This window comes from Carettochelys insculpta, chromosome 2, assembly GCF_033958435.1.
Source record: "Carettochelys insculpta isolate YL-2023 chromosome 2, ASM3395843v1, whole genome shotgun sequence".
NCBI lineage: Eukaryota > Metazoa > Chordata > Testudines > Carettochelyidae > Carettochelys > Carettochelys insculpta.
This window is the reverse complement of record NC_134138.1, coordinates 182,344,217-182,367,415: the sequence shown is the minus strand read 5'-3', so window position 1 is coordinate 182,367,415 and position 23,199 is coordinate 182,344,217. Positions and strand designations below refer to the sequence as shown.

The 23,199-nt window shown below is 41.2% G+C and overlaps 1 protein-coding gene across 1 annotated transcript in view; it reads right to left on the bottom strand.

Moving 5' to 3' along the window:
* GLI3 (GLI family zinc finger 3) overlaps positions 1–267 on the bottom strand; it is a 315,057-nt gene extending 314,790 nt beyond the window's left edge. The window contains exon 1 of the mRNA XM_074988081.1: positions 15–267. The gene's annotated coding sequence lies outside the window, so the exon portion shown is untranslated. The remainder of the gene's footprint in view (positions 1–14) is intronic.
* Between the last annotated feature and the right edge of the window lie 22,932 nt (positions 268–23,199).

The window sequence follows — 23,199 nt, the reverse complement described above, 5'->3', positions numbered from 1 at the left end:
CTCAGCCCACGTACCTGCTGCTGCGGCTGCTTCTGTCAAGCCCCCCAAGCTTCCCATAGGAAAGGTTGGGCTGCTGGAGCTCGCGCGCACCGGGCGGGCAGGCAGCAGCAAGGGAGGGAGCGAGGGAGGGAGCTTCCTCGCTCCGCTTTGCAAAAGCTCAGCCGGACCGGCCCCCAAGGATGAAAGCGGGCATGTTGCTGCTGGGCTTGGTTTTTTTCCTGGGGCGGGGTCCGGGGAAAGACGAGGCCGGGCTAGGTGTGTGTGGGGGGTGTTATTCCTGCCCGCCTCCCTCCCCGCGAGAGACAGAGCGCAGCCCCCTCCGCCCGGCTGCGCGCGGCTCAGCCAGCAGCTTCAGTGATCTTGTAATCCGATCCCTTCTGAGTCACTCGCCCGGCCTGACATTTCTGATTTGGTTCAACAAAGGGAGGGGGAGGGAGGGAGAGAGCGAAACGTACCCGGCTGGATCAAAAACTTGCATCGGGACCCACCCCCCCAACAACCCCTCGCTGCCCCGTTTTTGGCACCCCCCCCCCCCCCGCTCCCATACTCACGTGTTGGAAAAGTTGTCCCCTCTCTGCCTCCCTCCCTCCTCCTCGCCCAAGTTTTACAGATGTTGCTGGACTCGTCTCCGCCACCGACCCCGCCTCTCCCGTTCCCCTTGCCGAGCTCCAGCGCTGAACCAGAGGAGGGGCAAAGAGCTGTGGGGAAAGGGGCAGCTTTCCGCTCCCGCCGCCCTGCCGAGCGCTTGGAGGGGCACTCAAAGTTTGCGTGTGGGGGGGAGGGTCCCCCCTCTTCCGGGCTTCAGTCCTCCTCCTCCTCCTCCTTTGGCTCTGCCCGGTGGACGGGCTACAAAAGTGCGGGGCGCCCGCTCCCCTCCGCCTGCCCCCTGGGAATGGGGGCTCGCTTGGCAGGGGAAGGAGCGCCCAAAGTCAGAAAAGAAGGCGGGGGGTGTTCCGGGTGCTGCGCAGTGCCGGGGCCTGAAGGGGAATGAGGCGCATGGCTCATTCCCCTCTTCACTCCCGCCAACCCCATCCACATCCCCAGCTCCAGCTCCAGACACCAGGAGGCCACTCCCATAGCTGGGAGAGATGGTGGGGGACGGAATCTGGTCTGGAGCCTTCACCCGGCCGCCTCCCGCTTCCTCTGGCATCAGTTTTTCTCTCTTTTTCATCTCCCTCTCTTCCTTCTGTCCGGCTCTCTGCTTCCTTCCTTCTTCAGCCTCTGCACAGCTCTCAGTCCTGGACAGAAACGCTCACTTGTTTTACCATCCTGCTCCACCTTTTTCTCCTGCCCCCACAGGGTAGGTCTACACAGCAAAGTTATTTCAAAATAACAGCCAAAAAACTTTGCTAACATCTACACAACATAACGACTATATAATTTCAGAATAGAGGAGGGCTTATTTTGAACTAGATAAACTTCGCTGCACAAAGGGCTACGTCTACACTAGCCCCTTCTTTTCAAAAGGAGCATGGTAATGAGCGAGGTCAGAAGATGCTAATGAAAAGCTGTCATGACTATGCAGTGCCTCATTAGCATAATGGGGACCACAGCATTTGAAAGTGCCACTTCTGAATCGCACACTGCCCATGTAGATGGGGGGCCTCTCAAAAGCACCCCCCAGTCTTCAAAAGCCCCTTATTGCTAAAAGCAAATAGAAATAAGGGGCTTTCGAAGACTGGGGATTCCTTTCGAACAGCCCCTGTCTATACGGGAAGCATGCGATATGAAAGTGGCACTTTCGAATTGCCAGACACCGTTATGCTAATGAGGCACCGCATATTTGTGGCAGCACCTTATTAACATCTTCTGACCTTGCTCATTACCATGCCCCTTTCTAAAAGAAGGGGCTAGCGTAAACCTAGACCAGGAATAGCAGGTATTTCAAAACAGCTATTTCAAAATAGGAGCTGTGTAGACAGGGAATATAGCCTATTTCAAAATAAGACAGAGAGGCTACGTCTACACTTACCAAAAATTTCAAAATGGCCATGCTAATGGCCAGATCGAAGAATACTAATGAGGCGCTGAAATGCATATTTGGCACCTCATTAGCATGCCGCTGGCCACGGCACTTTGAAATTGCCACATTTCGCTCCCGCACGGCTCGTCTACATGGGGGTTCTTTTCGAAATGACCCCACCAACATCGAAATCCCCTTATTCCTATGAGCTCCTAGAATAAGGGGATTTCGATGTTGGTGGAGTCCTTTAGAAAAGGACCCGTAGGTAGACGAGCCGCACGGGAGCAAAACACAGCAATTTCAAAGTGCCACAGCCAATGGCATTTCAGCGCCTCATTAGTGTTCTTTGATCTGGCCATTAGCATAGCCATTTTGAAGTTTTTGGTAAGTGTTGACACAGCCAGAGCATCCAATGGCTCTATTTTGAAATAGGTTCTTTTGCCTTTAGAGGCTGTATTTCGAAATAGTTGAGGGCTATTTCAAAAAGCATTTTTTGTGTAACAACATTATTTCATAATTCTGGAAAATCTCTTCCTGAATAGCTTATTTTGAAATAATGTTGCTGTGTAGACATACCTATATGTTGAGTTCACTTTACCCTCTGTTTCTCTTCTATTATCTTCCAAACTTCCCAGTACTGCCAGCATTCAAAGATCACAGAGGGTTTTTTGTTTAGAAAATTAAATATGAAGTATTTGTTTATCTACCTTCTGGTATTTAAAACTTCAGGGTTCACATTCTTAGCCTCAGCTTTGCATCCATATAAGCCGGAAACTTGTTCAAGTGAATCTGAGAGTCTCATGAAATCACATGACTCTGGGACCTGGCGCTGGGAGAAAAACATCAAAGATCAGAAGAACTGGAAATACTATTATATCGCCTTCCTTCTTCAGTACTGGGCCTCTTATCCACTGTACAAACTTGCCTTTACATTTTTTCATGCAGCTGACAAAGCAGGTCTTTGCCCACAAAAGCTTATACTCCAAGATATCTGTTAGTCTATAAGGTACCACTGGACTTCTTGTTGTTTTTGAATTTTTGTCCCACTTTTCTTTAGCTTTTGTCCCCCGGAGTAGGACTGCAATGATAAATCTTGTTCATGGAGCATTACTTCTGTGTTCTGTCATCTGCATTTTACTATCTAACCACCTAAGCTCCCACTGGGGTTCTACAGGCATTAACAACTCACCTTGGGGCTGTGTTTTTAGTTTCCACAGGATCTTGGAACTCCAAAGAATTGGTGATTGTCAAAAGAATTCAAGATTGTCTTTTCTCATGTTTCAACCTTTCAGGAATTAAAATACCATGACCATCTCTTGTGTTATTTTGGCTCCATATATGCTCTCTCTGACATTCAAATAGCTTGAGAAGTGCAAATATAAGTTAACACAGTCACACCTCACCTATCCACATTACATCATTTTTCAATCATGTGAAAGGTTTGCCCCCTTCAGAAAGGAGTATGTGTGTTCATTAAAGTACATGCTCTGATACACCTAATTATGTCAATCATGATGTATACCAAATGGTGTAGTCCAAGAATACTGAACCTCCCATATGCACCGTTTGCTATGATCTAATTACCAGTGGAACTGACAAATTTGCTCTTGATTTAAACATGGATTCAACAAGATGCTTAAGCATGTACAAATCTTTAACCATACAATTAGTCCCACTGAAGTCGGTGCTAGTTAAAGTTAGCCATGTGTCTAAGTGTTAGAGCAGTTAAACCAGTAAAAAGTAATCACAATTAATAATGCAATTAAAATTAATCATGACTAATTGTGCAGCTGAAAAATTTAATCATGATAAATCATGCAGTTAATCATGCTCTTAAACAATAACAGAATACCACTTGTATAAATCTTTGTGGATGTTTTCCACATATTCAAATACATTAATTTTAATTACAACACAATACAAAGTGTATTATTCTGATTTTATATTTTTATTATAAATATTCACATTGTAAAAATAAAATAGACTTTTAATTAATTTAATACAAATACTATAGTGAAAGCTCTTTATTATGAAAGTTGAAGTTACAAACATAGACGTATGTACAAAAATATCTGCTTTCAAAATTAAAGCAATATAAAATTTTAGAACCCACAAATCCACTCAGTCCTACTTCTTGTTCAGCCAATCATCCAAGTTCATCTAAATTTGCAAAAGATAATGCTGCCTGCTTCTTCCTTATAATGTCACCTGAAAGAAAGGCATTTGCATGGCACTGTTACAGCCAGAGTTGCAAGATACTTATGTGCCACACACAGTTAAGATTCATTATGTCCCTTCATTCATCAATCACCATTCCAGAGGACATGCGTCTGTGCTGTTGGTGGGTTTTGTTCGATAATGATCCAAAGGAGTGCAGACCAACACCTGTTCATTTTCATCATCTGACTAAGATCCAACCAACAGAAAGTTGTGTTTTTCTTTTTGTTTTTGTTTTGGTGGTCCAGATTCTGTAGTTTCTGCATCAGAGTGTTGCTCTTTTAAAACATCTGAAGGCGTGCACCTCTTCCCTCTCAGATTTTGGAAGGCACTCACTTCAGATTCTGAAATTGTGGGTCAAATGCTGCAGCTATCTTTAGAAATCTCACATTGGTACCTTTGTTTTGTCAAATCTGTTGTAGAAGTGTTCTTAAAACTAAGAGCATGTGCTAGGTCATCATCTAAGACTTCTGTAGTATGAAATATATGGCAGAATATGGGTAAAACACAAAGCAAGAGACATGCAATTCTCTCCCAAAGAGTTCCATCACAAACTGAATTAATGCATTTTTAAAATGAGCATCAACAGCATGGAAGCAGATCCTCTGCAATGGTGGTTAAAGAATGAAGAAGCATATGAATGTTTAAAATATTTAGCACAAATACCTTGCAATGTCAGCCACCAAATTGTCATATAAAAATCTGTTCCCACTTTCTGATGACATTCTAAATAAGAAGCAGGCAGCATTATCTTCTGTACATGAAAACAAACAGGTTTTTCAAAGAAATTGTCTGAAGAAGTAGGACTGAGTGGACTTGTAGATGCTAAAATTTTACACTGTTTTGTTTCTGAGTACAATTACATAAAAAAATCCACATTTGTAGTGTCAAAATAAATAGAGTGCTTTACAATACTTGTACAAGGTAAATTGAAAAATATTATTTCTTTTATTATTTTTACATTGCAAATATTAGTAATAAAAATAAAGTAAGCCCTATACACTTTGCATTCTGTGTTCTTATTGAAATCCATATATTTGAAAATATAATAAAAATCCATAATATTTAATAAATTTCAATTGACATTTTATTGTTTGACAGTGTGATTAAAATGACGATTAATCACAATTATTTTTTACTCTCAATTAATTTTGAGGGTTAATCATGTAAGCTAACTACGATTAGTAAACAGGCGTATTAAGTACCTTCCTGAATTCAGAACTTAAATGAGAACAAGATTAGGTTTAATGCCATGAACTTGCTGTTGAGAATCTTGTGGTATTTAATAGGAAGGCACCAGATTTTTGAATCAAGACTTCAAATAACGATCTCAACTTTTTATTAAATTCATTAACATTTTCATGATTGTGGAGTAAAGCTTAAAAATGTGAAGCAAATGTACCCTAAAGATTCAAAAAATGAAAGAGCCTAATATTTATTATTTAAACCAACAAACAAACAAGCAAGCAATTAGTGTTTTGGAGACATGATTGAGGCGGGGTGGGAGGCGGTGATTCATTACCAATTGAACCTTTCTAATCCAGCACTCCGGACAGGCAACATCCATGGTCCAGCATGATTGTAGTTAGCCACATGCCCACTTACCATGGGTGTACCCAAGTTTCCTGTGCTCCCATAAAGTTTGTTTCTAGACACCAATCCTGGCTCTCAGAGTTCTGTGCTGTTATTTAGCTCTAATTTATCCCTAAATATCTTCTAAGAGCCCAGTAAGCAGTAAAAGTATTGGTAATGTGATAGACAACATTGACCTCCCATTGTTCAACAAATTCTCTGTTTCAGCACTGGTCCTGTCCCAAGGATACCATACTAGACAGATTCAATTTGTATTTCTGAATACTTGGGTTTCATAGTATTGTCTGAATTTTCCTAGGCTGTGGCTATACTAGCACCACCCTTTCAAAAGGGGGATGCTAAAGAGCCACTTTGGCAGATTCTAATGAGGCGCTACCATGAATATGCAGTGCCTCATTAGCATAATGGCAGCTGCGCGTGTTTGGAAAGAGCTGCTTTTAAAACGCACACTGCCAGTGTAGACAGGGGCCTTTCAAAAGGACCCCTGGACTTCAAAAGCCCTTCTTCCCACTTGGTTTTGGGAAGAAGGGGCTTTTGAAATCCAGGGGGTCCTTTTGAAAGGCCCCCATCTACACTGGCGGCATGCATTTCAAAAGCAGCACTTTTGAAACACACGCGGTCGTTGTTATGCAAATGAGGCACTGCACATGCATGGCAGCACCTCATTAGCATTTGCCAGAGTGGCTCATTAGCATCCCCCTTTCGAAAGGTGGGTGCTAGTGTAGCCACAGCCCTACAGTTCCTATTGTGTTGATGAAAATACTGCTTTGATAGAGATGGTGTATTTGTGGATTGCTACTTTTTTCGTAGCTGTTCTGAGGCATGTAATTTCACTAGACACTAAAGAACAGATCGTGATACCCTTTGCTCACAGTGAGTAACCTCTCATTTGTGGAACTGCTTGTGAAACAAGCATAGAAGTACCTGTGAAGTGAGGATGTAAGAGTTTGGTCTTATTAATATTTGTCGTAGTCATCACTTATTTGTTGTGGTTTGGGAGAAATTCAGTTACCACATGACAATACAAGTGGAAATGATGTGAAATATGATGGCTAGGAAGATTTGCTAGAGCCCTATTTTATTCATTCTGTTCTTCTTTCTTACATGTTTTCGATTTTTAATAGCTTAAAAATAACCAAAGTCAACATAACCTCTAGTAAACTAAAAAAGTTAAAAATCTTTTCAAGTACTACACAAGTCTTTCAACTCTTCAATTCTTTGTTGTTTTTATAATCATATTTTCCTTTAAAAATGTTTTCTCACCCATTTCTGTCAGAAGCCAAAGAGCAAATTGACTGAATATACCCAAAGTACTATCAAACAGGGAGAGAAACTAATGAGAAAAAATATTGTTTATCTAATCCCAGGCCTAATAATCTGAGATGTTATTTGTAGCAAAAGGCAGTAAAAATATTCAGGCAGAAGTCTGAATTTAGGCTGAGCATGTGTAGGGCTTAATTTGTGATGAAGAAGTACAAGGGCTCAAGGAAGTAGATGGAGGGGCTCCAGAAATTCTTTTACATTCATGAGAGATGCAACAAGGCCAGAAGTTCTGGGGCTCTGAACCGCCAAGCCTGGAGGTGCCCAAGCACACCTTTAGCCCTGGTGGTATCTCTTTAAATCACATCTCCTCTTGTAAGTAACAGCTGACTTTTGAAGTAGTGGAACTCCTCTGTACTGAAAATTTTAACAATTTCTCATGCCACAAAATTAATTTAGTCTTTTACTATGCTTAACCAACACTGGATATTTTCAGAGCAGCTTTCTTGGTCTTCAAACCCCAGCTCCCCCACATCACATGTGCTCCCTCATTCCCCCAAAATTAAGACTACAAAGAAAATGTAGAACTTAAAAGGAAACAGTGTATTGACTTCTGCTTATGAGAAAAGAGACTTCTGATACACCTCTGAGCATTGATAATCTTGAGGGAAGAGGAGACACAAAGAAACAAACAGGCTTCTGCCTTTGCCTGTTAGAATAGTTCAGACTGAGGAAAAAAAAGAAAAAAAAAGGGGGAGGTGGCATTTGCTATTTGAAATGTGTTGTAAATGTTTCAACACCTGACAATGAAACATCTAACAGAATCTTAGAGCATTCCCGGCCCTTCAGCTAAACAAAATGAAAATGGGCAGAGTTGTTTAAGGAGGTTCCTTCTTAAAAATTTTCACATCTGTTTTAGCGAATTTATACTTTAAAGAAGCAGTGGCAAAATAAAAATATTATACAGGTTAGTACCTGTCAGTCACTGAGTCAGGCACCCTCAGGACCTGGTCAGTGCCGAAATGGAATTTACCAAACAACTGAAGGTCCATACTATCTAGCACATGACCAACACCTCCACTGCTTACTGGGCTCTTAGAAGACACTTGGGATAAATTACAGCTAAATAACAGCCCAGAACACTGAGAGCCAGGACTAGTGGCTGGAAACAACATTATGGGGCCGCAGGGAAATTGGCCAAACCCATGAGAAATGGACATTGGCTAACTATAATCATGCTGTAGTATGGATGTTGCCAGATCAGAAAGTGCCAGACTAGAGAGGTTGAACCTGTATTATCAAGAAATAATTACTAAGGGATTGCCATCTTCCTTCTGACTGCTCCCCTATTGGATCAAGGTAGGGCACAGCAGCCAAGTGATGCAGGCCCTATAGCTGCAGAAGCTGAAGATGAGAGTCCCAGTTGTAAAATCAGACTCCCTTTTCCCCACACATCCCGCTTCACCAGCATCCCTTTCTCATCCACTCCCCCCTCCAAACTGTGAAAACGCCCAAACCCATAAAAACCCTGGTCTTAGGGCTCCCTTAAATTTCAGATGCCCCCCACATGAAATGCAAGTGGTCCAAACACCTCTTGCCCATCCAGGGGTTCTTAGCACCCTCCTCCCCTTCATCAGCCACCCGATTCCCAGCAATTTCAACAGCACTGTAATCATTCCATGTTAGCGGTTTGGCAAGGGAAGTTCAAAACTCAGAAGGCAGAACCGAAAATGTGATTTTTTTTTTAATGTTATGATTTTTGAGTCATTGTCATGATTTTCTGACTCGTGATTTTTGAACTTTTGGGGTAGACATTAAAGTATTACTCACTGTTTTAGTGTAAGTTGCATGATATTTGGCGTTTTCCTTAACGACTGACCTCCTGAAATTCTATGATTAAGTGAGACGCTCAGCTTTCATTTAAATAAAAATAAATTTCTAACATTCATAGCCATAGGTCAAAGCTTGAAAATGTGACCTAAGCAAACCCTAAAAGCTCACAAAGCAGTAGATGTCTAAAAAGACTCCAAAAATTATTTGTTTTATCCCATACTTTTAAGCTAGTCTTATGATTTGGGAGCAGGAAGGGTTGATTCATGGTTTTTTGCCATAATGGGCTGGCAATTACATGAATATAAGAAAGGTAGAGCCACATATGATGAAATATTTTAGATAATTAAAATTAGAAAAATTTCACAGATCTAAGTTACTTGCCACAATTTATATTATTTATTTAATTATTTTTAGTTTTTGCATTTCACTCAACATGTAAGGGCCAGCTAGACTTTGTTAGGTTCAGTTTCATTTTCTGAAATTCCTTTGCTTGCAAAAACATTACCAGTTCCCAGAATCGCTGAAAAATATCTGATTTTTTTTAAATGTAATTATTTTCTTACTTATGACAACATTTCTGCCTCAGTAAGATTTGTAAAATCACAATCTACATTTGGGGGCCTGAGAATATCCCTTAAATCCATTTTAAATATGTTTTTCTTCTCCTTACTGGTTTTTAGCAAGGTACCTTGGCATCAGAGTTGACTACCTCTAAAATCAACAGGGATTCTGCAATTGACTTCAATGGGAGAATCATGGTGCCCCTTATTTTGAGGATTATCATTGCACTCTAGATCAGCTCTTATGCTCCATCCTCATTTTTTACTTATTTAATCTATCTAATCTATACCATGATCAGAGGATGACCACACAGAAAGAGTAAAAAAATTGGGGTGTGCGATACAGGCATGCCCATTGGGACTATCCCTGTGAGATACCTGGGGATGGTCACACTCATCACCAGGTTCTCTGAGTGCCTTACTAGCCTAGTGTAGATCTTGCTTTTTATTTAATTTCATATATAAAATAGAATACAATATTAATATGAAAATACAAGAATGTAAAAACATAAAAAGCTTAAACACACACACACACACCAGCTTTATTATTTCTCTTAAAGGAAATCTAAGGCTAAGTGATGGGTTTTAGATTTCGGCAACAACACCTTGTACTTGCAGAAATTCCTTTTTGAGGAGATCATAATGTAGGTGTAAAGAATGCTTTGTCTCCATGGCTCTTGCAATTCTGGTTTTTATTTTTTTTTAAGTTTTTAAGGTCTGCCCAACTGTATCTGAAAAGCTTCACAGTTCTAATTGTTTTAAACTACCATAATATTTATGAACTTATTTTTATACAAAGAACATTATTCTTCTTCCAAGAAATGTAAAATTGATTTTAGCAATGTTTTTACATATGTCCACATGATATTTCAAACAAAAAGCACATTTCCTTTGTTTGTTATTTGAAATATAACATATAGAATCATAGAATCATAGAACACTAGGACCGGAAGGGGCCTCGAGAGGCCGAGTCCAGTCCCCTGCCCCGATGGCAGGACCGACCACTGTCTACACCATCCCTGATAGACATCTATCTAATCTGTTCTTAAATATCTCCAGCGAGGGAGATTCCACAACCTCCCTTGGCAACTTATTCCAGTACTTGACCACCCTGACAGTTAAGAACTTTTTCCTAATGTCCAACCTAAACTTCCCTTGCTGCAGCTTAAGTCCATTGCCTCTTGTTCTCTCCTCAGAGGCCAAGAAGAACAAGTTTTCTCCCTCCTCCTTATGACACCCTTTAAGATATCTGAAAACTGCTATCATGTCCCCCCTCAATCTTCTTTTTTCCAAGCTAAACAAGCCCAATTCTTTCAGCCTTTCTTCATAAGTCATGTTCTCCAGACCTTTTATCATTCTAGTTGCTCTTCTCTGGACCTTCTCTAATTTCTCCACATCTTTCTTGAATTGGGGTGCCCAGAACTGGACACAATATTCCAGCTGAGGCCTAACCAGCGCAGAGTAGAGCGGGAGAATGATTTCTTGTGTCTTGTTCACAACACACCTGCTAATGCATCCCAGAATCATGTTTGCTTTTTTTGCAACAGCATCACACTGTTGACTCATATTTAACTTGTGATCTACTAGAACCCCTAGATCCCTTTCTGTTGTACTCCTTCCTGGACAGTCTTTTCCCATTCTGTATGTGTGAAACAGATTATTCCTTCCTAAGTGCAGCACCTTACATTTATCTTTATTAAACTTCATCCTGTTTACTTCAGACCATTTCTCCAATTTATCTAGATCATTCTGAATTATGACCCTATCCTCCAAGGTAGTTGCAACCCCTCCCAGCTTGGTATCATCTGCAAACTTAATAAGCGTACTTTCTATGCCAATATCCAAATCATTAATGAAGATATTGAACAGAACTGGTCCCAAAAACAGAGACCTGCGGAACCCCACTTGTTATGCTTTTCCAGCAGGATTGAGCACCATTAACAACTACTCTCTGGGTACGATTAGCCAGCCAGTTATGCACCCACCTTATTGCAGCCCCATTTAAGTTGGACTTGCCTAGTTTGTCGATAAGAATATTATGCGAGACCGTATCAAATGCTTTACTAAAGTCTAGGTATACCACATCCACTGCTTCTCCCTTATCTATGAGTCTCGTTATCGTGTCAAAAAAAGCTATCAGGTTGGTTTGACATGATTTGTTTTTTACAAAACCATGCTGGCTGTTCCCTATCACTTTACTACCGTCCAAGTGCTTGCAGATGACTTCCTTAACTACCTGCTCCATTACCTTTCCTGGCACAGAAGTTAAGCTGACTGGCCTGTAATTTCCTGGGTTGTTCTTATTCCCCTTTTTGTAGATGGGCACTGTATTTGCTCTCTTCCAGTCTTCTGGAATCTCTCCTGTCTCCCATGACTTTCCAAAAATGAGAGCTAACAGCTCAGCTACCTCTTCTATCAGCTCCTTGAGGATTCTAGGATGCATTTCATCAGGCCCTGGTGACTTGCAGACATCTAATTTTTCCAAATGGTTTTTAACTTGTTCTTTTTTTATTTCAAAAACTAACTCTACCCCTTTTCCACCAGCATTCACTATGTCAGGCATTCCTTCAGACTTCTCTGTGAAGACCGAAACAAAGAAGTCATTAAGCATCTCTGCCATTCCCAAGTTCCCCGTTACTGTTTCTCTCTCCTCACTGAGCAATGGCCCTACCCTGTCCTTGGTCTTCCTCTTGTTTCTAATATATTTGTAAAAGGCCTTCTTGTTACCCTTTATGCCTGTAGCTAGTTGGAGCTCATTTTGTGCCTTAGCCTTTCTAATTTTACTCCTGCATTCCTGTGTTATTTGCCTATGTTCATTCTTTGTAATTTGTCCTAGTTTCCATTTTTTATAGGATTCCTTTTTTAGTTTGAGATCATGCAGGATCTCCTTGTTAAGCCAAGGCGGTCTTTGCCCATATTTACTATCTTTCCTACATAGGGGAATAGCTTGTTTTTGGGCCCTTAATAATGTCTCTTTGAAAAACTGCCAACTCTCCTCAGTTGTTTTTCCCCTCAGTTTTTCCTCCCATGGGATCTTACCTACCAGCTCTCTGAGTTTACCAAAATCTGCCTTCCTGAAATCCATCATCTCTCTTTTGCTATTTTCCCTCCTACCGGTCCTTAGAATTGTGAATTCTATGATTTCATGATCACTTTCACCCAAGCAGCCCCCCACATTCAAATTCTCGACCAAGTCCTCCCTATTTGTTAAAATCAAATCCAGAACCGTTTCTCCCCTGGTGGCTTTTTCAACTTTTTGGAATAAAAAATTGTCTCCAATGCAGTCTAAGAACTTATTGGATAGTCTGTGCCCTGCTGTATTAGTGTCCCAGCATATATCTGGATAGTTAAAGTCCCCCATCACCACCAAATCCTGGGCTCTGGATGATTTTGTTAGTTGTTTAAAAAAAGCATCATCCACCTCTTCCACTTGCTTGGGTGGCCTGTAGTAGACTCCTAACAGGACATCACCCTTGTTTTTTACCCCTCTTAAACTAACCCACAGACTCTCAACACGTCCATCTCCTATGTCCATCTCCACCTCAGTCCAAGTGTGTACATTTTTTATATATAAGGCAACACCTCCCCCCTTTTTTCCCTGTCTATCTTTCCTAACCAGGCTGTAGCCTTCAATACCAACATTCCAATCATGTGTATTATCCCACCAAGTTTCTGTGATGCCAATGATATCATAGTTGTATTTATTTATTAGCACTTCCAGTTCTTCCTGCTTATTACCCATACTTCTTGCATTGGTATATAGGCATCTCAGATATTGATTTGAACTTTCCCCCCAGTTTTTTCCTGGCCTTCTTTTTACTCTGACATTGTTGCCCATGCTCCCTCCTACTTCCGACCCATCTCCCAGGTTTCCATGTTCTCCACTTACCTGTGGGCTTTGCTCCCCTGTCCCCGGCAAACCTAGTTTAAAGCCCTCCTCACCAGGTTAGCAAGTCTGTGTCCGAATATGGTCTTTCCCCTCCTCGAAAGGTGAACGCCATCTCTGCCTAGCAGTCCTTCCTGAAATAGCATCCTGTGGTCGGAGAAACCGAAGCCTTCCCGGCGACACCATCCACGCAGCCAGGCATTCACCTCTAGGATGCACCTGTCTCTGCCTGGGCCCCTACCCGCAACAGGAAGGATTGAAGAGAATACCACCTGCACCCCAATCCCCTTCACCCGTGCCCCCAGAGCCCTGTAGTCACTCTTGACCTGCTCAGCGTCACACCTTGCAGTATCATTAGTGCCCACATGGATGAGAAGCATGGGATAGTAGTCTGAGGGCCGGACAATCCTCGACAATGCCTCTGTAACATCTCGGATACGGGCCCCAGGCAGGCAGCACACCTCCCGAGACGAAATGTCAGGGCGACAGATGGGTGGCTCCGTCCCCCTCAAAAGAGAATCTCCGACCACCACTACTCTGCGTTTCCTTCTTGCAGTGGTGGCAGGAGACTTCTCAGCCTCGGGGGTACGAGGCTTCTCCTCTTCTGTATATAGCATATAGTTTTACATGTTGTAGTAATTTAGGAATTCTGCAGAAAAATTAGTGATTTTCTCTAACTCCACCCACCAACTAAATTTTTCCCTCCTGAGACGTCAAAACTAAAACACTAAAATGAAATTCCATTCAAAGGAATGCCAAGTCAAAAAGGAACTCAGGCAGCTCTGAACAGCACCACTGACCAGGCCATTAAAAGCCAGGTTAGCAGGGCTGGCAGACTCCCTGTATGGTCCTACACAGCTCTATGAAAGTGGCAACATGTGCCTCAGCTCCTAGGCTAAAGAATCGCCATGGGAGTGCCATGTACCACCCCTGTCCCGTGGAAAGCACTAGTGCCACAGCTCCCATTGGCCAGGAACTGAAATCAATGTGAGCTGCAGGGGTTACCTGCACTTGGAGGCAGTGCACAGAACCACCTGGCTGGGCATTTCCCTAGGAGCTGAGGGACAGGTCACAATTTTTGGGGAACCGCCCAAGGTGAGCGCCACCAGCTCCCACACCACTCATTTCCTCACATATGCCAGCTCCTAACCCTGAGCCTCTTTCCACACATAAACTCCCTGCTGTACCCCAAGCCCACTCCTGTGCCCCAAACCCCTGCCCTAGCTCAGAAACATTCCTGCAATTCAACCCTCTGACCCAGACTGAAGTCCACTCCTGTATACAAGTGCTCCCTGTGAGAGCCTGCAATCCCAGCTGAAACCTGCACCCCCGCCCCCCACCACATTCCCCAGCCCAGATCCACCTCCCACACCCTGAACACCTCATTTCTGGCACCATCCCAAAGCCCACATCCCAAACTTGGAACCTCCTCCTGTACTGCCAGCCCCTCATCCCTGGCTCCACACCAGAACCTGCAGCCACAACGAGAACCTGCACTCAATGAAAATGAGTGAGAGTGGTGGAAAGCAAGCAACAGGGAGAGAGGGGATGGAGTGACTGAGGAACAGGGCCTCAGAGAAGGGGCAGGGCCCTCAGGGAAGGGCAGGATGAGGGGACGGAACAAGGATGTTCAGTTTTGTGTGATTAGAAAGCCAGGAACCCTATGTAACAGTAATCGTCATATTAGGATGGATGGTCTTTTTTCTAGGTGCTTTGATTGGCAGTTAAATAGTTATGGAAAGTATTATAAATTAATTCAACAGTTTCTAAAATATGAGTCTATAAAGTAATAATATGCAATACAACATCGTGACTATGTCTACATGAGCACCCCCCTTTCGAAAGGGGGATGCCAATGAGACAAATCGGCATATGCTAATGAGGTGCTTCAATGAATATGCAGTGCCTCATTAGCATAAGGGTGTCCTCGGCACCTTGAAAGTGCCACTTCCGATCACATGTGACTTGTCTACACAGGGTCCTTTTCAAAAGGACCCTGCAGACATCAAAATCCCCTTATTCCAATAACCAAATAGGAATAAGGGGATTTTGACATCTGTGGCATCCTTTCAAAAAGGACTCCGTGTAGATGAGCTGCGCACGATTGAAAGCGGCCCTTTCGAGGTGCCGAGGCTGCCATTATGCTAATGAGGCATTGCGTATTCATTGCAGAGCCTTATTAGCATATCCTGATGTGTCTCATTAGCATCCTTCTTTTGAAAGGGGGGTGCTAGTGTAGACACAGTCTATGTTAGAGATATACACACACATGCACAAAACCAGTATTTTTCAGTGATTCTGGTAAAATAAATTCCTATGCATGTGAATGTGTGCAGCAACTGTTGCAGTCAATAGCAAAGCCTAAGCACAGCTAAGGGCAGAAATTGGCCCTCAGCCTTAATATGACAAAATGGAGCCTGGAGCACATTTTTACAGCTATGTCCTAACTTCTTGAAAACCAGGATTTATCCAGGGAACTTGACACACTCTTGACTGTAACTACTGCAGAACTCCACTGAAATAAAATAATGTGCACTGATTAACATCTATTTTAATTAATAATAAATGTTATTTTAATCTATCATATTTTACAGAGATATATTATAAAACACTTTATAGAACAAATAATATAATAACTACAGCTGGCTGAAAAATGTAGAATTTGGAAATTTTTGACCAGCTAAAGGACAATTTTTTCCTTACAAGTTTTATATCCTTGCCTCCTCCATCACAACTACTGTATAATTATAGAATTTGGGCCGGATCCTGCAAAGATTTAGTTAGGGCTAGATTGATTTACCTTGCACAAGGATGTCCTTGAGCAGAACCATTTGCAGGTTCTCGTTGCAGAGGTATTTGTGAGTAGGTCTAGAGAAGTCACTAGGACTATTTACCTGAGTCAATTTACTCATTTACACAAGTCTTCACTGATACAGGGCAGTTATTTATAGAACAGCTGTGTGTAGAATATCACAAGAAGAAATTAAAGAGATATAGGCAAAGAAGGAAAGATGAAAACAAATGGAAAGCCAGTGAGGGGAATGGGCCACATTGGGCTGCTCACGCCTTTTGAGGGAATTTGGCTGGACTACCAGTTCAAATCTAGTCTCCTTTCTTTCTTTCTGTTTGGCCTTTTTTCTCTTGACTGACTACTGAACCGCTTGGTGGGGGTGGTGCACAGTCGTGGGAAAGCATGTTAAAAGTGTGAGATCCCTCTCTGCAAGAAACACCATTGTCCTCCAGACCCTCTAATCCCTTTTAGGCTAGGGGTGTACTACAGCTAGGAGGCACAATTCCCACCTTGGGCAGATGCATGTTCACCCTGGTCAAGCTAGTGTGCTAAAAAGAGCAATGAACTATGGACAGAATTGACCAATTATGGGTGTCTTCAGTTAGCAGAGACTGCAACTCTTTGAAGTGATTTCCTCTGTCTTCCTGCATAACTTCCAGCCCCTTCAAAAATCCTGGCCTATCTTGGTGGTATGTGGTGAGGGATAAGTGTGTCACCTGAATATTTCACTGCTTGATTTGAGCCTGTTTTATGATTATTTCTTATTTTACCTATTTACACTTTGTAACAATAGAACAAAAGAAAAGCACCTATCCTGGATTCTGTTCACCTTGGCTAATTTTACAGGGGTGTCAACTTTCCCAGTTGTATTGGACCTCTCCTGGCATATAATGTTTTTCTTAAAGACACAGCTCCTGAAGTCATATAAATATGTGAAAATATTGCCTTTCGCTTTTTAAAAAGTATGTTTCTTGTCCTTGTGTTTGGGCAGAGTAGCTTGAAAATCTGAACCCTATTTTAGTCCACATAAATTATACCATGCTCTTGATTTTAGTGTTGGCACACTCCATATTCAACTAAAATTAAAAAAAAAACATATTTTTAAAACTCTCATAAGACAATTTCACAATATTTTGGAGCCTAAGTAATGATTTTTGAATGGTTGGACTTGGAAATGCTTTCTCTGCTGCTATGTGCCTGGTGCTTGGTGGACAGCAGTGGAAACTATGTGCAAAAAGCATTGAATTAGATAGTAGCATTTTACACCTACTTAGCTGTCACTTTGCACAGGTGTAAAGACCAGCAGTTTTAAAGGCAGGTAGAAATCAAGTGCCTGAGGCCTGAAGTTGAGCCTATTTAGTTCATTAGCTCAATTAAGTCCATTAGTGATTTAACTGAATAATCTGTACAAACCAAATTCAGGAGAGATAAGAAAAAAAATTAACAATTCCAAAATAGCTATTTCAAAATGGTGCTGCTACTCACAAAAATATATTTTGAAACAACACTTAGCTATTTCGCTATTCATCCCTCGCTATATGAGCACAATTGGTTCCCATATTTTCTGCTCATAGGCAGAAACACGTAACAGTGACACTAATTTTCCATTAAAATATACATAGAAGTCTTGGATTCATTCCAAGTGCTCGTAACTCGGTGAAGGAGTGGCAGCATGTGGCACTGCTTTTGAAAGGTAAGTGAACCTTGTGTTTAGGGGTGTTGGGGAAGGTTAAAGGCGGACGGCAATTTAGGTCCGTGAGCGGGACAGAGGGTTAAAATCTGGTGGTGGGTTGGGTGCATGGGACAGGTGTGGGGGCGGGGTTAAGACCCCGATGGGGTGAGTCCGTGGGGAGGGCAGGGGGTTAAGGCTGATGCAGGCTGGGTTCACAGAGTGGCTAGGGAGTTCAGGCTGCGGTGGGTTGGGGCCATGGGGAACGCAGGGCATTAAAGTTGCAGGAGGTTGGGGCTGCGGGGCTGATGCAGTGATAAGGTTGTGGCGGGCTGGGTCTGCAGAGCTGGTGGGGGGTTCAGGCTGTGGTGGATTGGTTCTGTGGGGAGGAGATGAAGGCTTGTATTAGCAGGGGGAAGTTCACTCGTCTTGTGAACAAAGGTAGGTATATGTGTCCCTCATTTTAGTGAGTACTCCTAAGTAGAGTACTCATTTAATGAGGGATGAGTGTAAATATATATTTCTCTGGGAAGATTTCCTCTCCCCATAACACCAACCAGGGAAAAAGATATTTTTGGTGTAGCAGAGTGAGACACCTCCCTGCTGCGGTTTAAAGGTGCAGGCAGCGAAAAGCTTTGAAAATCATGTCAAGCTGGATGCAGAACATCTTTCATCCTGTTTCTAATGGATTGCCTTTGAAATCTAGGTAGGTGAAGCCACCTGACTGACACCCAATCTCTCACATCATGTACTAAATGTTTCTTCTCTTATAAAAAAGTTCTGACATGGAATTGTACAACAGTTATTGCAGATACCCAGACACACACACACACACACTCGCTCACATGGTACTTCTAATCTAGTAAACATTTTCTAATAATAAGAAACATAAGGGGACAGCTCCAGAGTTAAAATTTAAGAGCTAAATAAAAATGAAAAACCCTAAAAAAAAGTGTCAGAAGATTCAGATATTCACAGCCAAATAGGGAATTTAAACACACAACTCACTAAACTAGTACCTAAATAACCTATCTAACTTTGAAAAGTCCTAATCTCTGTAGAAATATAGAGATTCTACAGGACTGCTTTCAAACATTTCAATAAGAAAAGAGGATCAGGTGGGTGTTTTAATGTAAATGTTCTCTTTCAGTGCTCCCACCTTTACTGTGCAGAAATGTGCTAACGCATGGGAGCTAGGAGAAGAAGTGTATTCTGGATGAACCTGTATAATTTTACAGTCTAAGATAAGTGTAATATAAACAGTAAACAATCCTTTTTCATTCTCCAAAATGCTGTTGTTATTGGGAAAGAATAATTTGAAAATGTGTAGGCTTGAGCATCTCAGAGTATGGGCTATACCACAAACTAGATGCCAATGGCTGACGCAGGCCAACTGATTAGGCTCACAGGGCTCCTCAGGCTCTGTGGCTGTGTCTTTGCTATGTAGACTTCCAGATTTCAGGTGAAGCCTGAACTGTGGGAACCTCCCACCTCGCAGGACCCTAGAACATGAGCTCCAGCCCAAACCCAAATGTCTACATGGCAATAAAACAGCCCTGCCAATCCAGCTCTGAAACCTGAGTTAGATGACATGGGCCAACTTGGGTAGTTTTCTTAGCTATCATATTAAGGTAAATTAGGAGCAAGTCTACTGAAATTAATGAAGTTACCTCTGCATACATCTGCTATAAATCAGATGAGAATCAAACACAAATACTTATTTTTCTCTACAACATTCCTAAACAAATCTTTCTGTGGAGTACTCATCAAGTTATTGTATATCACATACAAATTCAGTTGTATCTGCTTATACTAGTAGAAAATGTGTGAAAATGTATTGTGAAAATGCTGGTGTTTACTGATCTACTGCCTAAGAAAACAGGCATGTTCTTGTAAAGTATGTGTTTCTACATCAGGAGACTGAAGATTCAGACTCTCCTTTGGAAGTTAGATATTTCATTATCTGAAAGTGTTTAATCTTCCTCTAAGAGTATGACATAATAAGTAAGACCTCAATCCTTTTTCTCTGCATGCTTATAAGCAGTTTGTAGGTACGTTCTTTCTGAGGGCAAGGAAATTTCACACATATACCCTTTTCTCCACTCTCTCAAAAATTGTGTGTAAGGTCCAGTCTTGAAATATGCTGAGCATCTTCTACAAGGATGCTCAGAATCTTGTAGGATCTGGATCAACCTGGCCTTACATTTGGCATCCATATTTATGCACAGGTTCATTCCACATGCTTACATGCTTAACTATCCAGTGCATGGAGCAAATCAGTTAGACAGATACCTGCGTGACAGTAATTAAATCTTTTTATGCTTTTACATTTGTGAGCATAGCTTAAGGATAAAAAAGTTGGTTTTGGTATATGTACATATATATATTATTGCTGATTGGACTCCTGACCATGATCTGAACCAGCTCCCTGATAAACACCCCAAACTAGTGCTTAAGCCATAACACCAACACAAGATGGAATTGTGATTCCAGAAATTAGAATAATTAGAATTTCAAAGGGCCAATGGACAATTCACTACCTGGCTTTATCAAGAAAACCAAAAGTGGACCAGAAGAAGAGAGCTTGCTTTTTCCTTCCTGCTTTTTTTTTTCCAGTGTGTTGTTACCATGTCAACCTATACACCTCTGCAAAACAAACAACAAACCCAGTCCCACTACCCATACATATATATATGTATATATTATATAAAGTAAGCAGTATTTTATTTTAGCATTCCACCACAATAATCCTGAGCACTCTGAGAAAAGGAGGTGGTGTCCAGATGCTGAGAGCACTTCAAAGGGATTTGTTTAGACACGTAAGAATGTAACATTTGTTTGTCTAGCCTCCTGAGTTCTAGTTATATCTTTTCAGGAGAGGAAAAACATATTGTTTTTAACCTTTTTGTAAACTGTACAACTTTGAATAGTAGGACTCTCTCCTATGTTTTCTACCTTGGCAACTATGTACCCCTCATATATTTGGATACTATCCAAAGAAATTAATTAAACTTGAGGGATATATTTGTTTCTTGTTTCAATCTCTTTCCCAGATTACTACTCCTGGGTGTTGCCCTTAATTAACAACATTTTTGCTTGAAATAACATTCTTAGTGATCTCTGTGATTTTGCTCAGCTTTGTTTTATTTATTTTTTATATTTCCTTTTGCTGTTTTAAAAAATGTAAGTTTATTTAAGTGCAAAGATTACACTGTTTAACCAAGAAAATAGCATCTTTATGTGGAAAAAGAAAATGCAGGCTAGATTCATTGCTACTCTATAGTCTCCACTTAATAGCTCTGTGGTTTGTAGTTTTTTCCTTTCGTGTGCGTTTCTTCTCCCAGCTGTACAACACACATCAAACCCAGTTTGTGGTTTTACTTCTTGGTAAACTATACGACATAATTTTTAATTTAGAAGAACAATCTTTTTTTCCTCCTTAGAAAACAAAATACAGTAATAGTCTCTTAAATCCCAGGATAATTGATTTCATCTTCACAAGAAAGAAAGGAAGGAAGGAAGAAAGAAAGAAAGAAAGAAAGCAAACAATTTTTGTTTGCAAGAAAAGTCCTTTAATTTAGGATAACTTTTCACAGAAATGGAGATGTGTAAAAAAGAGAGCCCCTTTGTACACTAAGGGCACAATTTGGCTCTTGAGTCTCTTTTTAACTCCCCTTTTGCTTAGGGTGGTTTACATCAGGACTAGCTCAGCCACAGAAAATGAAATTACATGACACTGGAATAAGGAGGAAGAGAATAGGCTTATTGTAGTTATTAAAGAGTTTACTCAGCTTACAATAGAATTGTAACTCAGACCCACATCTCTGAGTCACAATTCCTCCCCTGCTTCCTCTGGATGGATAGTAATTTGCTTCTGACCTATGCCAGTAGTAAACTATGCCATTTCCTACATTGATTTAGCTACTCCGAACTGTAAGAGAAGAGTGGAGCCTCGGGTCCACCCATTCCCTATCCCTTCCTCTCTACCTGCTCCAGGGACTGAGAACATAAGTAGTCCTGCACACTGAAATGCAAGTCCCACGTTGTCCATATAAGAATGTACCAGGGGTTTCCACTCATTCTCTTGTGTGGCGTGTAGTAAAAGTCAGACTTGCCCTGGTTTACTAGGAGTGAGAATGCGTGAGAAAAAAATACCCAAATAGCCCAACACAAATGAAAGACTCACAGAATTTAAATAAAACATGAAATAACAATGAATTTTGTTAGCATAGCACCCATCTCCTCTAGCATTTCAGCATTCTCGTGACTCACAAGGAACACCACTTTTAGATTCATCAAAATCATCCCCTTTTCATTTAGAATTGGCAGAAAATTGACCTAAAACAAAGTAAGAACCATTATTTTTATTAATTTCATTTCAGAATTTTTTCAGCATTGTTTCATATAATCCCTTATTGTTCCATCTACTCTCATATCCTCCCTATGTTAAGACCATGGGCCATGTGTTGTTATTATTGGTTTTTACCTATGTGCATGTGAATCTCTCTGATATTGACTGGGATGATCTGTTCACGGATCAAAGTCAGCCGATAGCCCCCTGCGGTACCCAATTTAATCAAATAATAAGTTTTAAAATCCAAAGTTATAAATGCCTCCAAATTTAGACCACAACTCTATATTTATTTGTGTCTAAATCTCTTCCTGATGTCAGTGGCCATGTTGCATGTGCAGGATGAGACCCTTATTCTTATGGAATAATACAGAATTAATATTAGCACAAATTCCAACAATTTTGTTAGTAGAATTGCCAGGTACCAAATTGGATTAAATGGTTGGATGATGACACTAGCAAGACTTTCAAAAGGGATAGAAAAGTGGTCTTCTTGCTAAATCAAATACGTGTAACCTCCAGGAGTGACTAAATAATCTTCCTTATAGGGCTGGAGTTATTATAACATGGGACAAAAAGCAAATAGAACATACCCAGCAGAAAACATCAGTTGCCTTCAGTCCATGCAGGAAGACAACAGATGCTGGCTCCTTAGCAGACCAGTCTATCCAATGTCAAGGGTCAAATTATAGTAAAAAGCTTCCCCAAAACCCTCAAGGTCTGCAAACTAGACTCATTAAGCCAATGAGAATTTGTTCTGATGACATAAGATCTGTCAGCTGGTGTCCTGCTGGGGAAATATGGTGAGTATGGATTTTCTAAATTATTTTGAATTGTCTTGCTACAGTTTAATACTTGCATGCATATCTTCCCTTAAACAGTTGAGTAAATCTGTCATCGAAAACCAACAATTGTCTATTAACTTGCACCCAAGCACAATGGGAAACTGATATACATTAGCTTCTCCTCCTATACTCTTCAAGTATTTGTTCGGATACTTAGCCAAAAAGCATGCTTCACTACTCACAACATGAAATAACTGCTTTTCACACATCCCAACACAGAGATATACTACA